Raw genomic sequence first — 17,272 nt, forward strand, 5'->3', positions numbered from 1 at the left:
GCGACCCAGCAGGCGGTGGATGCAATGCAAGCCAGCCGCCGTCATCATCTCGTTTGGATTCGTCTGTCATACACGTGCTGTTTGCAATCAAACGCTGAAATGAAGCAAGGAAACAAATGTCCTCCTGCTCCTCTGGTTTTCTTCACCAGCTGTCGTAGTACATGTGGTCTCACTGTCACCAGTCACCGGAAGCGCGTGAGGTGATAGATAAGGTTCTCCAGTTTATTTGGGTTGCTGATGGCCCCGATACTGATAGTCACCACCCTCCTCACCGGCGATCTCTTCTTGATCTCTGCAGCGGCACCGGCAAAGTAGGAGGAGCTGAAATAAAATTAAAAAGTCAAGCCCGAGCCTGATGTGTGCGGAGTTAGAAGAGCAGGAAGGAAAATGAGATGCTTGCTCTGCTACGGCCGGCGGCGAGCAGGGGAAGGGGGAGGAGCTTCCTCGTCCACGACCACGCCGGCCCGTGGCGACATTTTCTGACATTGACTGACAGAAACAAAAAGCATGCTCCAAAAAAAAGCTGAGAAACACTGGCCGAGGTGGTTGAAAAAAGATTTTCCTAGAGAAGATATCTCGATTCAGTCAAGATTTATAACAAGAATCATATGAAATCTATAGCTAACATGCATTGTTACAACAGTATATGTCTACAAGAGCAATGCTACACTTTCAGGCATTTTTCAACAGACTTAAGCTTACGGAGAGGGATGTCATTAAAAGATTGGAGGGAATGGAGCCCCACCCTAGGATTTCAAGGGAGTGGGATGAATTAGTCGCTGCCACCTCCGTCCGTAGGTGTGTTTCTGTGAGTGATGTCCGTGAGTGAAGCAATCATGAAGGTGAGTTTTGTAAACCGACAGAAAGCAACTCACTTATTTTTTTAGAAAAGAAGGATGACCCCCAGCCTCTGCATCTGGGAGATGCATACGGCCATTTTATTGATTATTCTCGAGGACCTTACAAAGTAGTACAACAATATGCCTGAATCCACCATCTTAGCAACATCTGCCGCTACTCCAATCCATATGATAAAGGGGTGCAAGCTGGGCCAAATACCCAGACCTCTCACCTAAGCCTAACATCTAAAGCCGGAGTCCCCGATCGAGCCACATACCGGGTCACGGGCACAAACCGGTCCGACGCACTCACATGTGTCATCGTCGTCATCTTCCACTGGTCCATCTTCAGAGCAGATTGAGGTGCCAACCTTGGCAGGTGCCTCCGCCATCGACGCCAACATGACGCCAAACGACGACCTCCACCTATGCGAGTCCATCTCCAAGCAATGGACGCAGATCCATGCTAGGATAGGGCCGCACCACCGCCGTCGCCCACCACCCACAAGCGCCACCCAGCCCCAAGGTTCCCAAAGCGGCGCCTTCAAGAAGGGAACGACGCCATGAGCGCTGTCGCCGCCCAACAAAGTTAGGGATTTCGCTCGGGAGACCTAGAGGAAGGGGGAGTGAGGGGATCAGTCCATACCGAAGCCTCCAAGGAGGGGAACGACGCCCTCAGGCGTCGCAGTCAACGCGGCCGGCCAGGGATTTTGCCCGAACTAGATCCCCGCCACCAGCAACGCCTTGTGTACAGAACCGGTGATCCAAGGAAGCGCGGCCCGACGAGGCTGGCCCGCACGCCGAACAGGGGAGGAGGGGAGGCGCCAGATCGCGCACACCGGCCATCACAGAAAACCGCCGCCGACCGCCAACGACCACCGGATCCCGCCGCCCGCGCGGCCGAGACGCCAGATCCACCGCCGGCACGGCTGCTAGCTGGTCATGCCTTGCCAATGAAGCCGCCGCTCCAGATCTGTGATTCCCCACGCAGAGGCAGGGCAACCGAGGCCCCGCCGCCACCATCCTTGGCGCCCTGGCTTGCCCAGCGGCTGCCTCAGGCGGCGGTGAGGAAGGGATGAGGAGGAGGGGCGGCTAGGGAGGAGGAGGGAGGGGGAGGAGAGGCGGCTAGGGTTGGGAGGAAGGAGGAGGAGGGGCGGCTAGGGAAGAGGAGGGAGGAGGAGTTTTTTTTAAGGAAAATGAAAGGAGTTTTGCAAAAGCAACTCACTCATAATTATTTTAAAAAAGAAATTGAAATAGTGATCTTCCATTGGGAAGTGTGTATACATTATACAACACCACTACACAGAGTTATGAATTAGAAATCTGAAGATTATCAAGTAAAAAAAACACATCATGAGCAAGGTCCATCACGGGACTAAGATAAATATAATGAGCAATTCATGCTTGATAAAAAGGTATAACTCTTAATGTATCTTTAGTGATTCTATAGCTAGAGCAAATTAGGACATACAATTCCATTACTAACTCTTAAGGCATCAATTCATTTTCTAAGAAGGCATTTTCATCACCATTCTATGTTTTAGAAACTACCCCTACCTGAATGATAAAATCTTAATAAAAGAATACGCAGACTTAAAATCTTAAGAATTGCATTTCAGGGTATATGTAAACACTCTCTTTCGGTAAGGACATAAGGTGGATTGGCAAGTCCCACTTTAAGGGTGAATAACCTGGATTGCGAACATTTTCAAGTGTTTCTTTTAAGTCATATTCATGGTCACCCAATATAAAAGGTCCAGAAAAAATATAGTTATCGAAAATACTGCAAGGCAGCCTGAAGATAATGACGTTCTGCATTTCTAAGACCTACCAACAGGCTTTTCCACTTTGAACCAGACCACCTAATGGGGTCCACTTCACTAATACCTTTAATCATTCGAGATCGCTTACAAAACAAGAGGTAAAACTCAGTAAACATTGTACAAAACTGAATTTTAGTTGAGTTTAAATGGACATACCTCTCATTAACATCTTCATTCCCATACTGAATCTTAAACCTCATTCCAAATACAAAATGGACAATTCAACCGGTATGTCACACTACACATTTATTTGACTTGCAATGGAGCCCTACAAATACGGTGCTAATTAGCTTATACGTAGATGCATACTGGAATTATAATAACCTGATAGGAGGTGAGAAGTTTGCCTCGGCTTCCTTGTTAGTCACCTATGTTTCACCAAAGCCCAAAGGCATACAAGAACTTGCATTGATGGGCAGAAAGAGAGAGAGAGAGAGAGAGAGAGAGAGAGAGAGAGAGTGATAGAGATCAGGAGCAAAGGGGGGTTAAGGATTCAGAGAAAGCTCACCTTGGCATTACCGACGGCGCTGCCACCTCGACCTGAGAGCGCCTCCTCGGTCCGCTGGCGGCACAACAGTAGATTGACTGTATCCCTGCACCGCCACCTTGGGCCGTCGCCTTGCAGCCTCGCCTGCCCCACCTTGTTTTCCTAAGGGAAATCCTGCTGACAAGAAAAACATGTGTCTGAGTAAGGCTTGATGACTACATACAAAATTTCCTATTAGAACTCATTGTTAGATGTGTATAGTCTTTTTTTGTATATCCCCATTGTATTGTCTAAGGGGCTTTCTGCACTTTACCACACATGTACATATATTGGCCTTTGGCCTCTGTGAATGTTAGTTGCTCATTATTCAACATGGTATCAGATGCTAGGTTAGCCTCTCTCCCACACGTTGCAACTCCGTGCATGCTTCATCCCAGCCGCCGCCGCTGCTAGGCCCCGTCTCTAGTATGCCTCGTTCCGGCCGCCCCTACTTGGATCCGCCCGCCGCCGGTTGTCTCCGCCCGTCGCTGGCCATCTCCGATGCCCACGCTGCCTGGATTCGCCCCCTCCTCGTCACGTCGCCGCCGCCTGTCCGTCCGGCCGCTGCTGCCCCCTCCTCGCCCGGCCGCCGCCGCCTGCCTCGTCCGGCCGCCGACGCTGCGTCCAGGCCGGCTGGTTGCTATCCGCCGCCCGGCCACTGCGTCCAGGCCGATCCCCGCTCGTGCTCTGAGCTCGGGCATGCCTCAGCCCGATTCAGATCGGGCCTCTTGTGACAGTTGACTTCAAAAAAAAACAAAGAGCTCAGCATGTCTTCTTCGGGCTATGTCGTTGTTCCTCGGTGCTCGGTGATATTCGATGGCACCAACTATGCTGAGTTTGTGGGTTTCATGCGTATCCACATGCGCGGTCTTCTCCTGTGAGGCGTTCTTTCTAGCGAGGTTCCCTGTCCGCCATGCCCTGTTGCTCCCGTGGCACCTGCCCCTCTGATGCCGCCTGTTCTTGCAGCTGATGCTTCTCAGGATGATCGGGATGCAGCCAAGGCTCTCGATGCTGCTGCGGTTGATGCTTATGATCAGCAGGTCTCAGCTTATTCTGATGCTCTTTCCGTCTACCACGATGATCTATCTGCTTACTATCAGTGGTGCAATGATGATGCTCGGACTGCTGTTGTTCTCACTGCGAGTGTCCTTCCTCAGTTTGCTTCGGAGTTCATGGGCCTCAGCACCGTTGCAGCGATGTGGTCTTATCTCTGTCAGTGCTATCAGCCTGCTCTCTACTTATCTGTGCTGCGTCAGGAGCACGCTCTTCAGCAGGGTGACTCTTCTGTTGATGAGTTCTACTCGCAGAGCTCTGCCATCTGGCGCCAGCTTGACTCTCTCCGGACAGTTGTTTGTGGTGCTTGCCGTTGCTGCCATACCATGCGATCATACTTGGAGTTTCAACATGTCCATGAGTTCTTATCTCCCCTCCGCTTCGAGTTTCAGCCTCGACGTGCTCACCTGCTTGCTCGCGACCGTGTTCATATCTCGGAGGTGCTTTTCTGAGCTTTGCGTTGAGGAGACCCGTCTTCATTCTGCTGGGTTGCTTGCGGTTCCCTCTGTGTTGGTTGCCCAAGTTCCTGTGTCGTCTGCTTGCCTCACCGCTCCATCGCTCCTGCCCACACCTTAATGGGGGTGGGTCGCCCTCCTTATGTAGAGAAGGGTCGGTCGCTCCATGATTCTTTCTATGGCTACTGCTCCAGGTCAGGTCACCCAGAGTCAGACTGTCGCCAGAAGCAGCGAGACTAGAGGTGCTCTTCTTTCCAGTGGGACTCATATATCTTCCTCGACCCCGTCACTCACCGACCAGGACATTGTGCGGCTCAAGCGCATACTGGCTTCCTCCGGCTCTTCATCAATGGGTTCCGCTACCGTTGTGACTGCTTCCATCTCTCCATCACTGTCGGCACCTACACAATCAAGTACATCTTTGTGGGTCCTGGATTCTGGAGCTTCTTTTCATATGTCTTCTCATTCTTCCTCACTGTCTTCTCTTCGACCTCTTGATTCTCCTATTAATGTTCTCATTGTCGATGGCACACTCCTTCATGTTGCTAGTCGTGGCACTCTTTCTACTTCGTCTTTTTTTCTGTTCCTAGTGTTTCACATGTTCCCCGTCTTATCATGATTTTTTTCCGCTGCTCAGCTTACTGATTCTGGTTGTCGTGTCATTCTTGATACTGATTATTCCTTTGTTCAGGATCATCGCACCAAGGCTCTGGTTGGTGCTGGCCCTCCGCGTCGTGAGTTAGAGGGCCTTTGGGAGGTTGACTGGCTTCGTATTCCTTCGGCTGCCACCACTTCTGCTAGTTTTCATGCTCTTGATGCCTCCTCTTCTGCGTCTTTTCAACAGTGGCATCGTCGACTTGGTCATATCTGTGGCTCCCGCTTGTCATCGTTAGTGCGTCAGGGCCTCTTAGGGTCTGTCTCTGGAGATGTTTCTTTATATTGTGATGGTTGTAGACTTGGCAAACAGACCCAATGAGTTGGTATCTCAGCGTCCTTTTGACTTAGTTCACTATGATGTTTGGGTCGTGCTCCCTTTGATTCGAAAGGTGGTCATCGCTATTATGTTATGTTTATTGATGATTTCTCTCGTCACACTTGGCTCTACTTTATGAAATCTCATAGCGAGGTTCTCTATATATACAAGCGATTTGCTGCCATGGTTCACACCAAGTTTTCCACGCCCATTCGCACTTTTCATGTCGACTCCATTGGAGAGTATATCTCCCAAATGTTGTGTGGTTTTATTGCGAAACAGGGTACTCTTACCCAGTTCTCATGTCCTGGTGCCCATGCTCGGAATGGCGTTGCGGAACGTAAGCATCGTCATCTACTTGAGACGGCTCGTGCGCTAATGATCGTCGCCTCTCTTCCACCACACTTTTGGGCTGAGGCTGTTTCCGCATCCACCTGTCTCATCAACATTCAGCCATCGGCTGCCTTGTAGGGTGGTATTCCTATGGAGTGTCTCAATGGTTGTTCTCCTAACTACTCAGCTCTTCGTATGTTTAGATGTGTGTGCTATGTTTTTCTTGCCCCACGAGACGCACCAAATTGACTGCCCAGGGTATATGTAAACACTCTCTTTCGGTAAGGACATAAGGTGGATTGGCAAGTCCCACTTTAAGGGTGAATAACCTGGATTGCGAACATTTTCAAGTGTTTCTTTTAAGTCATATTCATGGTCACCCAATATAAAAGGTCCAGAAAAAATATAGTTATCGAAAATACTGCAAGGCAGCCTGAAGATAATGACATTCTGCATTTCTAAGACCTACCAACAGGCTTTTCCACTTTGAACCAGACCACCTAATGGGGTCTACTTCACTAATACCTTTAATCATTCGAGATCGCTTACAAAACAAGAGGTAAAACTCAGTAAACATTGTACAAAACTGAATTTTAGTTGAGTTTAAATGGACATACCTCTCATTAACATCTTCATTCCCATACTGAATCTTAAACCTCATTCCAAATACAAAATGGACAATTCAACCGGTATGTCACACTACACATTTATTTGACTTGCAATGGAGCCCTACAAATACGGTGCTAATTAGCTTATACGTAGATGCATACTGGAATTATAATAACCTGATAGGAGGTGAGAAGTTTGCCTCGGCTTCCTTGTTAGTCACCTATGTTTCACCAAAGCCCAAAGGCATACAAGAACTTGCATTGATGGGCAGAAAGAGAGAGAGAGAGAGTGATAGAGATCAGGAGCAAAGGGGGGTTAAGGATTCAGAGAAAGCTCACCTTGGCATTACCGACGGCGCTGCCACCTCGACCTGAGAGCGCCTCCTCGGTCCGATGGCGGCACAACAGTAGATTGACTGTATCCCTGCACCGCCACCTTGGGCCGTCGCCTTGCAGCCTCGCCTGCCCCACCTTGTTTTCCTAAGGGAAATCCCGCTGACAAGAAAAACATGTGTCTGAGTAAGGCTTGATGACTACATACAAAATTTCCTATTAGAACTCATTGTTAGATGTGTATAGTCTTTTTTTGTATATCCCCATTGTATTGTATAAGGGGCTTTCTGCATTTTACCACACATGTACATATATTGGCCTTTGGCCTCTGTGAATGTTAGTTGCTCATTATTCAACATGGTATCAGATGCTAGGTTAGCCTCTCTCCCGCACGTTGCAACTCCGTGCGTGCTTCATCCCAGCCGCCGCCGCTGCTAGGCCCCGTCTCTAGTATGCCTCGTTCCGGCCGCCCCTACTTGGATCCGCCCGCCGCCGGTTGTCTCTGCCCGTCACTGGCCATCTCCGATGCCCATGCTGCCTGGATTCGCCCCCTCCTCGTCACGTCGCCGCCGCCTGTCCGTCCGGCCGCTGCTGCCCCCTCCTCGCCCGGCCGCCGCCGCCTGCCTTGTCCGGCCGCCGACGCTGCGTCCAGGCCGGCTGGTTGCTATCCGCCGCCTGGCCACTGCGTCCAGGCCGATCCCCGCTCGTGCTCTGAGCTCGGGCATGCCTCAGCCCGATTCAGATCGGGCCTCTTGTGACAGTTGACTTCAAAAAAAAACAAAGAGCTCAGCATGTCTTCTTCGGGCTATGTCGTTGTTCCTCGGTGCTCGGTGATATTCGATGGCACCAACTATGCTGAGTTTGTGGGTTTCATGCGTATCCACATGCGCGGTCTTCTCCTGTGAGGCGTTCTTTCTAGCGAGGTTCCCTGTCCGCCATGCCCTGTTGCTCCCGTGGCACCTGCCCCTCTGATGCCGCCTGTTCTTGCAGCTGATGCTTCTCAGGATGATCGGGATGCAGCCAAGGCTCTCGATGCTGCTGCGGTTGATGCTTATGATCAGCAGGTCTCAGCTTATTCTGATGCTCTTTCCGTCTACCACGATGATCTATCTGCTTACTATCAGTGGTGCAATGATGATGCTCGGACTGCTGTTGTTCTCACTGCGAGTGTCCTTCCTCAGTTTGCTTCGGAGTTCATGGGCCTCAGCACCGTTGCAGCGATGTGGTCTTATCTCTGTCAGTGCTATCAGCCTGCTCTCTACTTATCTGTGCTGCGTCAGGAGCACGCTCTTCAGCAGGGTGACTCTTCTGTTGATGAGTTCTACTCGCAGAGCTCTGCCATCTGGCGCCAGCTTGACTCTCTCCTGACAGTTGTTTGTGGTGCTTGCCGTTGCTGCCATACCATGCGATCATACTTGGAGTTTCAACATGTCCATGAGTTCTTATCTCCCCTCCGCTTCGAGTTTCAGCCTCGACGTGCTCACCTGCTTGCTCGCGACCGTGTTCATATCTCGGAGGTGCTTTCTGAGCTTTGCGTTGAGGAGACCCGTCTTCATTCTGCTGGGTTGCTTGCGGTTCCCTCTGTGTTGGTTGCCCAAGTTCCTGTGTCGTCTGCTCGCCTCACCGCTCCATCGCTCCTGCCCACACCTTAATGGGGGTGGGTCGCCCTCCTTATGTAGAGAAGGGTCGGTCGCTCCATGATTCTTTCTATGGCTACTGCTCCAGGCCAGGTCACCCAGAGTCAGACTGTCGCCAGAAGCAGCGAGACTAGAGGTGCTCTTCTTTCCAGTGGGACTCATATATCTTCCTCGACCCCGTCACTCACCGACCAGGACATTGTGCGGCTCAAGCGCATACTGGCTTCCTCCGGCTCTTCATCAATGGGTTCCGCTACCGTTGTGACTGCTTCCATCTCTCCATCACTGTCGGCACCTACACAATCAAGTACATCTTCGTGGGTCCTGGATTCTGGAGCTTCTTTTCATATGTCTTCTCGTTCTTCCTCACTGTCTTCTCTTCGACCTCTTGATTCTCCTATTAATGTTCTCATTGTCGATGGCACACTCCTTCATGTTGCTAGTCGTGGCACTCTTTCTACTTCGTCTTTTTTTCTGTTCCTAGTGTTTCACATGTTCCCCATCTTACCATGATTTTTTTTCCGCTGCTCAGCTTACTGATTCTGGTTGTCGTGTCATTCTTGATACTGATTATTCCTCTGTTCAGGATCATCGCACCAAGGCTCTGGTTGGTGCTGGCCCTCCGCGTCGTGAGTTAGAGGGCCTTTGGGAGGTTGACTGGCTTCGTATTCCTTCGGCTGCCACCACTTCTGCTAGTTTTCATGCTCTTGATGCCTCATCTTCTGCGTCTTTTCAACAGTGGCATCGTCGACTTGGTCATATCTGTGGCTCCCGCTTGTCATCGTTAGTGCGTCAGGGCCTCTTAGGGTCTGTCTCTGGAGATGTTTCTTTATATTGTGATGGTTGTAGACTTGGCAAACAGACCCAATGAGTTGGTATCTCAGCGTCCTTTTGACTTAGTTCACTATGATGTTTGGGTCGTGCTCCCTTTGATTCGAAAGGTGGTCATCGCTATTATGTTATGTTTATTGATGATTTCTCTCGTCATACTTGGCTCTACTTTATGAAATCTCATAGCGAGGTTCTCTATATATACAAGCGATTTGCTGCCATGGTTCACACCAAGTTTTCCACGCCCATTCGCACTTTTCATGTCGACTCCATTGGAGAGTATATCTCCCAAATGTTGTGTGGTTTTATTGCGAAACAGGGTACTCTTGCCCAGTTCTCATGTCCTGGTGCCCATGCTCGGAATGGCGTTGCGGAACGTAAGCATCGTCATCTACTTGAGACGGCTCGTGCGCTAATGATCGTCGCCTCTCTTCCACCACACTTTTGGGCTGAGGCCGTTTCCGCATCCACCTATCTCATCAACATTCAGCCATCGGCTGCCTTGTAGGGTGGTATTCCTATGGAGTGTCTCAATGGTTGTTCTCCTAACTACTCAGCTCTTCGTATGTTTAGATGTGTGTGCTATGTTTTTCTTGCCCCACGAGACGCACCAAATTGACTGCCCAGGGTATATGTAAACACTCTCTTTCGGTAAGGACATAAGGTGGATTGGCAAGTCCCACTTTAAGGGTGAATAACCTGGATTGCGAACATTTTCAAGTGTTTCTTTTAAGTCATATTCATGGTCACCCAATATAAAAGGTCCAGAAAAAATATAGTTATCGAAAATACTGCAAGGCAGCCTGAAGATAATGACGTTCTGCATTTCTAAGACCTACCAACAGGCTTTTCCACTTTGAACCAGACCACCTAATGGGGTCTACTTCACTAATACCTTTAATCATTCGAGATCGCTTACAAAACAAGAGGTAAAACTCAGTAAACATTGTACAAAACTGAATTTTAGTTGAGTTTAAATGGACATACCTCTCATTAACATCTTCATTCCCATACTGAATCTTAAACCTCATTCCAAATACAAAATGGACAATTCAACCGGTATGTCACACTACACATTTATTTGACTTGCAATGGAGCCCTACAAATACGGTGCTAATTAGCTTATACGTAGATGCATACTGGAATTATAATAACCTGATAGGAGGTGAGAAGTTTGCCTCGGCTTCCTTGTTAGTCACCTATGTTTCACCAAAGCCCAAAGGCATACAAGAACTTGCATTGATGGGCAGAAAGAGAGAAAGAGAGAGAGTGATAGAGATCAGGAGCAAAGGGGGGTTAAGGATTCAGAGAAAGCTCACCTTGGCATTACCGACGGCGCTGCCACCTCGACCTGAGAGGCCTCCTCGGTCCGCTGGCGGCACAACAGTAGATTGACTGTATCCCTGCACCGCCACCTTGGGCCGTCGCCTTGCAGCCTCGCCTGCCCCACCTTGTTTTCCTAAGGGAAATCCCGCTGACAAGAAAAACATGTGTCTGAGTAAGGCTTGATGACTACATACAAAATTTCCTATTAGAACTCATTGTTAGATGTGTATAGTCTTTTTTTGTATATCCCCATTGTATTGTATAAGGGGCTTTCTGCACTTTACCACACATGTACATATATTGGCCTTTGGCCTCTGTGAATGTTAGTTGCTCATTATTCAACATGGTATCAGATGCTAGGTTAGCCTCTCTCCCGCACGTTGCAACTCCGTGCGTGCTTCATCCCAGCCGCCGTCGCTGCTAGGCCCCGTCTCTAGTATGCCTCGTTTCGGCCGCCCCTACTTGGAGCCGCCCGCCGCCGGTTGTCTTCGCCCGTCACTGGCCATCTCCGATGCCCACGCTGCCTGGATTCGCCCCCTCCTCGTCACGTCGCCGCCGCCTGTCCGTCCGGCCGCTGCTGCCCCCTCCTCGCCCGGTCGCCGCCGCCTGCCTCATCTGGCCGCCGACGCTGCGTCCAGGCCGGCTGGTTGCTATCCGCCGCCTGGCCACTGCGTCCAGGCCGATCCCCGCTCGTGCTCTGAGCTCGGGCATGCCTCAGCCCGATTCAGATCGGGCCTCTTGTGACAGTTGACTTCAAAAAAAACAAAGAGCTCAGCATGTCTTCTTCGGGCTATGTCGTTGTTCCTCGGTGCTCGGTGATATTCGATGGCACCAACTATGCTGAGTTTGTGGGTTTCATGCGTATCCACATGCGCGGTCTTCTCCTGTGAGGCGTTCTTTCTAGCGAGGTTCCCTGTCCGCCATGCCCTGTTGCTCCCGTGGCACCTGCCCCTCTGATGCCGCCTGTTCTTGCAGCTGATGCTTCTCAGGATGATCGGGATGCAGCCAAGGCTCTCGATGCTGCTGCGGTTGATGCTTATGATCAGCAGGTCTCAGCTTATTCTGATGCTCTTTCCGTCTACCACGATGATCTATCTGCTTACTATCAGTGGTGCAATGATGATGCTCGGACTGCTGTTGTTCTCACTGCGAGTGTCCTTCCTCAGTTTGCTTCGGAGTTCATGGGCCTCAGCACCGTTGCAGCGATGTGGTCTTATCTCTGTCAGTGCTATCAGCCTGCTCTCTACTTATCTGTGCTGCGTCAGGAGCACGCTCTTCAGCAGGGTGACTCTTCTGTTGATGAGTTCTACTCGCAGAGCTCTGCCATCTGGCGCCAGCTTGACTCTCTCCTGACAGTTGTTTGTGGTGCTTGCCGTTGCTGCCATACCATGCGATCATACTTGGAGTTTCAACATGTCCATGAGTTCTTATCTCCCCTCCGCTTCGAGTTTCAGCCTCGACGTGCTCACCTGCTTGCTCGCGACCGTGTTCATATCTCGGAGGTGCTTTCTGAGCTTTGCGTTGAGGAGACCCGTCTTCATTCTGCTGGGTTGCTTGCGGTTCCCTCTATGTTGGTTGCCCAAGTTCCTGTGTCGTCTGCTCGCCTCACCGCTCCATCGCTCCTGCCCACACCTTAATGGGGGTGGGTCGCCCTCCTTATGTAGAGAAGGGTCGGTCGCTCCATGATTCTTTCTATGGCTACTGCTCCAGGCCAGGTCACCCAGAGTCAGACTGTCGCCAGAAGCAGCGAGACTAGAGGTGCTCTTCTTTCCAGTGGGACTCATATATCTTCCTCGACCCCGTCACTCACCGACCAGGACATTGTGCGGCTCAAGCGCATACTGGCTTCCTCCGGCTCTTCATCAATGGGTTCCGCTACCGTTGTGACTGCTTCCATCTCTCCATCACTGTCGGCACCTACACAATCAAGTACATCTTCGTGGGTCCTGGATTCTGGAGCTTCTTTTCATATGTCTTCTCGTTCTTCCTCACTGTCTTCTCTTCGACCTCTTGATTCTCCTATTAATGTTCTCATTGTCGATGGCACACTCCTTCATGTTGCTAGTCGTGGCACTCTTTCTACTTCGTCTTTTTTCTGTTCCTAGTGTTTCACATGTTCCCCGTCTTACCATGATTTTTTTTCCGCTGCTCAGCTTACTGATTCTGGTTGTCGTGTCATTCTTGATACTGATTATTCCTCTGTTCAGGATCATCGCACCAAGGCTCTGGTTGGTGCTGGCCCTCCGCGTCGTGAGTTAGAGGGCCTTTGGGAGGTTGACTGGCTTCGTATTCCTTCGGCTGCCACCACTTCTGCTAGTTTTCATGCTCTTGATGCCTCATCTTCTGCGTCTTTTCAACAGTGGCATCGTCGACTTGGTCATATCTGTGGCTCCCGCTTGTCATCGTTAGTGCGTCAGGGCCTCTTAGGGTCTGTCTCTGGAGATGTTTCTTTATATTGTGATGGTTGTAGACTTGGCAAACAGACCCAATGAGTTGGTATCTCAGCGTCCTTTTGACTTAGTTCACTATGATGTTTGGGTAGTGCTCCCTTTGATTCGAAAGGTGGTCATCGCTATTATGTTATGTTTATTGATGATTTCTCTCGTCACACTTGGCTCTACTTTATGAAATCTCATAGCGAGGTTCTCTATATATACAAGCGATTTGCTGCCATGGTTCACACCAAGTTTTCCACGCCCATTCGCACTTTTCATGTCGACTCCATTGGAGAGTATATCTCCCAAATGTTGTGTGGTTTTATTGCGAAACAGGGTACTCTTACCCAGTTCTCATGTCCTGGTGCCCATGCTCGGAATGGCGTTGCGGAACGTAAGCATCGTCATCTACTTGAGACGGCTCGTGCGCTAATGATCGTCGCCTCTCTTCCACCACACTTTTGGGCTGAGGCCGTTTCCGCATCCACCTATCTCATCAACATTCAGCCATCGGCTGCCTTGTAGGGTGGTATTCCTATGGAGTGTCTCAATGGTTGTTCTCCTAACTACTCAGCTCTTCGTATGTTTAGATGTGTGTGCTATGTTTTTCTTGCCCCACGAGACGCACCAAATTGACTGCCCAGTCGGTTGAGTGTGTTTTTCTTGGCTACAGTGATGAGCACAAGGGCTATAGATGTTGGGATCCTGTTGTTCGTCGGCTGCGCATTTCACATGATGTGACATTTGATGAGTCTCGTTCTTACTACCCGCGGCCTTCCTCCTCGAGCTTTTCTGTGGATGATATTTCTTTCCTTCTCCTTCCCGATACACCCTCCTATGTGCCTCCTATTTCCCCCTTTCTCTGGCACGTCTCACTCTTTCTCATCCACCACTGACACCACCTTCCCCTCCATCCTCCTCCCCACCCTCATCATCCACCTCTCCACCATCCTCTCCAGCATGTCGGCCTCTCTCTCCTCTTCCTCTCCACTACACTCGCCACCCTCATGTTGAGGATGATTCTACTAACGCGCCTTTCACTTTCGGCACGCCTCCTTACACGCCTTCACCGGTTCATAACCTCCGTGCTTGGCCCTCGCCCCCACCCCACTACTAGGGAAACCTTATACACATAATCTTAGCAGCAGCGCGGTCTAAAAACAGACGCTACTACTAATTAGCAGCAACGAGCTTTAGAAAAGAGCGCTGCTAATGACTGAGTAGCAGTAGCGCTCTAGGTGAAAAGAGCGCTACTACTATAATTGCCACGGTGTTGCCTCCAGGCTAGATATAGTAGTAGCGCCCTTCCCGTGGACGCGCTACTGCTAAAGAACTTAGTAGCAGCGGTTTTGCTCAAAACTCCCTGCTGGTAAGTATGACCGCAACTAATTAAGTTTAGTGCCATACTGCTAAGCGAACAAGGTGTTTACCACCTTAAATATGTTGCTTCTCAACCTATCTCGAGCACTTGGTCTTCATTGAACTATATGTGTATGATTTGTGGTTGCAATATGAATCCTCGCCTGTACCTATACAGGTACAGTGAGGATTCATGTTGACTATTTAGATTATACACAAACAGATCAATGATGACCAATGTATATTTTTGATGTTTTTACTAAACATAAGAAATAACTGCTTCCATTAGCAGTAGCGGTTTTTCCCAAAACGCGTTGTAGATAAGTTAGCTATAGCGCGTTTTCTGTATGTTCACTACTGCTAGTTCGAGTTAACCACCCCCCGCATCAAAATTTCGCTAAGTCCTCCTTCCCCCCCCCCCCACCGGCTTGTTCCCCTACTCCCTGTCGCCGCCGCCCGAGCCCGAGCGCGCCTGCGCCCTCACCACCGCCGCCGCCGCCCGCCCTCAACCTCACCGCCGCCGCTCTCGACCACACTGTCTCCGCCCTCGACCTCACCGCCGCCGCCCTCGACCGAGCCCGCCGAGCCCGTCGCCCAGGACCGCCGCCCTCCCGATCCTGAGCCCGCCCTCGCCGCCCCTCCGTCGTCGAGCACCTCCCCGCCACCGTCTCTCCCTCTATAAGCCCCCACCCCTCCCCAACCCCCTCTCTCTTTGCTTAGTTAGTAGATGATTTTAGTAGTAGTAGATGTTAATTTAGGGTTCATAGATAATGATTTTTAAAAGTAATGGATATTAATTACTAGTAGTGATGGTAAACTAGTTGTATAATTAGCAGTAGTACATGTTAATTAGTAGTAGATGTAGTAGTTAGATGTTAATTAGTAGTAGTAGATGTGCTAGTTTCTTTCTATTTATAGTAAGTTTATATTTAGTAAGAACTAGTTGAATTAATAGAACTAGTTTAGTTTTAGTTGAACTAGTTAAGTTTTAGTTGAACTAGTATAGTAAGTAAATTAATAACTAGTTGAACTACTTCATTTTTAGAAAGAACTAGTTTTTTTCTTTTTATACTAAGTTTATATTTAGTAAGAACTAGTTGAATTAATATAACTAGTTGAATTAATAGAACTAGTTGAACATGCCATATTTGGTGTTATTTTTTAGTTTAAGCAATTATTTCATGTTTTGGTTACATCTCCGAGTGGCCTATGTTTTGCCGGAGTGTTGATTAATTTCCGTTCCGGCAAATTTCAGGCGCTCGATATGTCCTTTTTTAGCAAAGGTCATGCCGGATTTTTCCGTGAATTCTGGCATGACTTGTGCTAGAATATGTGGGAAATATCGAGTGGCCTGGATTTTCTTTGAAAAATAATGATCTAATTTAGGTTTTTTAGTACATATATTTAATTGTACAAGTTTAATCTTTGAATTATGAACGTAGGAAATGTCGTACTCGGATGATGACAGTCTCCGGGGGAGTGCAGCTGGTGCCACGACGATCGAGGTATGTGCGACAGGTTCGTTGAGCTGGACGAAGATCGGCGCTTCAGCATTAAGCTCGAGGAGACCTTCGATGTTGAAATGGTACGCAACAGCGACAAGTGTTTTTTTCGTAATTAAGCATGACTTCAACTATTTCAACATCTAATTTTCATCTTTTACAATTCGACTAGCTTATCCCATGCCATGCAAGACGCTATGTCTTGGAGAGGATGGGTTTTGAAGACCATAAAAATTTTCAAACAAAGAAAATACACCTAAGGACCCATCATGATATCGATTTTGAAGTAAATCTGTATAATTCTCAGACCGTAACCCATTTTGGTTGTCAAAATTGGGAAGCACTTTGCAAAATGTATGGTTTTTATGAGGGTATGATTGTCACCATGGATCTTGGTCATCCTGACATCGAGCAAGACAATATGAACATTTTGGTCCTTGTTGATACGCTTCCGATTCTACCACAATGTGAGTTTCTCAAACATAGTTATTAACTAATTTATATTGTTTATTTTAAAATAGTTGACAGCTTATTTCCATTGACAGCTTATTTTGAATCTTCAAAAAATGTGCAGAAGATGGTAGACAAAACCCACTATACCGATGGCTCCGAATTAACTTATAAGGAGAAAAATCATCTGATTGCTTATTGTATTTTTTTGAGAATTACAATACCTATTATCGAACTCCTCCAAATTATGGTGAATATGTGCCACTAGTGCACGTGTTGAACCACGATAACTTCTATGGAGATACCCTAGTAAGATATTTTACTATTACGACATCCGTGCATCTTTTGCATACTTCTAAAACTAGTACATCATTGCTAACTACGAAGTTATTACTATGTTTTTCAACAGAAAATCCCGATGGATTATGTGCCTCATCTGATGTATTACAATGGTCGCCTTGAAGTTCTAAACCTACAGCTAGGTCATCCTACGGATCTCACCTGTGCATATCGAATTTCTGAAACCGATGAACACATGCTAATCAAAGAGTGGAAAAAATGTTTGGACATTCGTAAGGAGGTTTTTGGAAGCAACATTAAGCGAAAGGCAAGAATTGGAGACAGGATAATCTGCATTCTCCATAATGGAGAGCGAGGGGCTATCTTGTTTTTTGCTATTTTACCTTAGAGAATATAGTAGGTCCTAAGAGAATGTAGTAGGTCCTATGAGGTACAATATGTTTATTATGTGATACAATGTGTTAGAGTTGAAGATGTCAGGAGTACTTG

This window comes from Triticum aestivum, chromosome 2A (genome assembly GCF_018294505.1).
Source record: "Triticum aestivum cultivar Chinese Spring chromosome 2A, IWGSC CS RefSeq v2.1, whole genome shotgun sequence".
NCBI classification, from domain to species: domain Eukaryota; kingdom Viridiplantae; phylum Streptophyta; class Magnoliopsida; order Poales; family Poaceae; genus Triticum; species Triticum aestivum.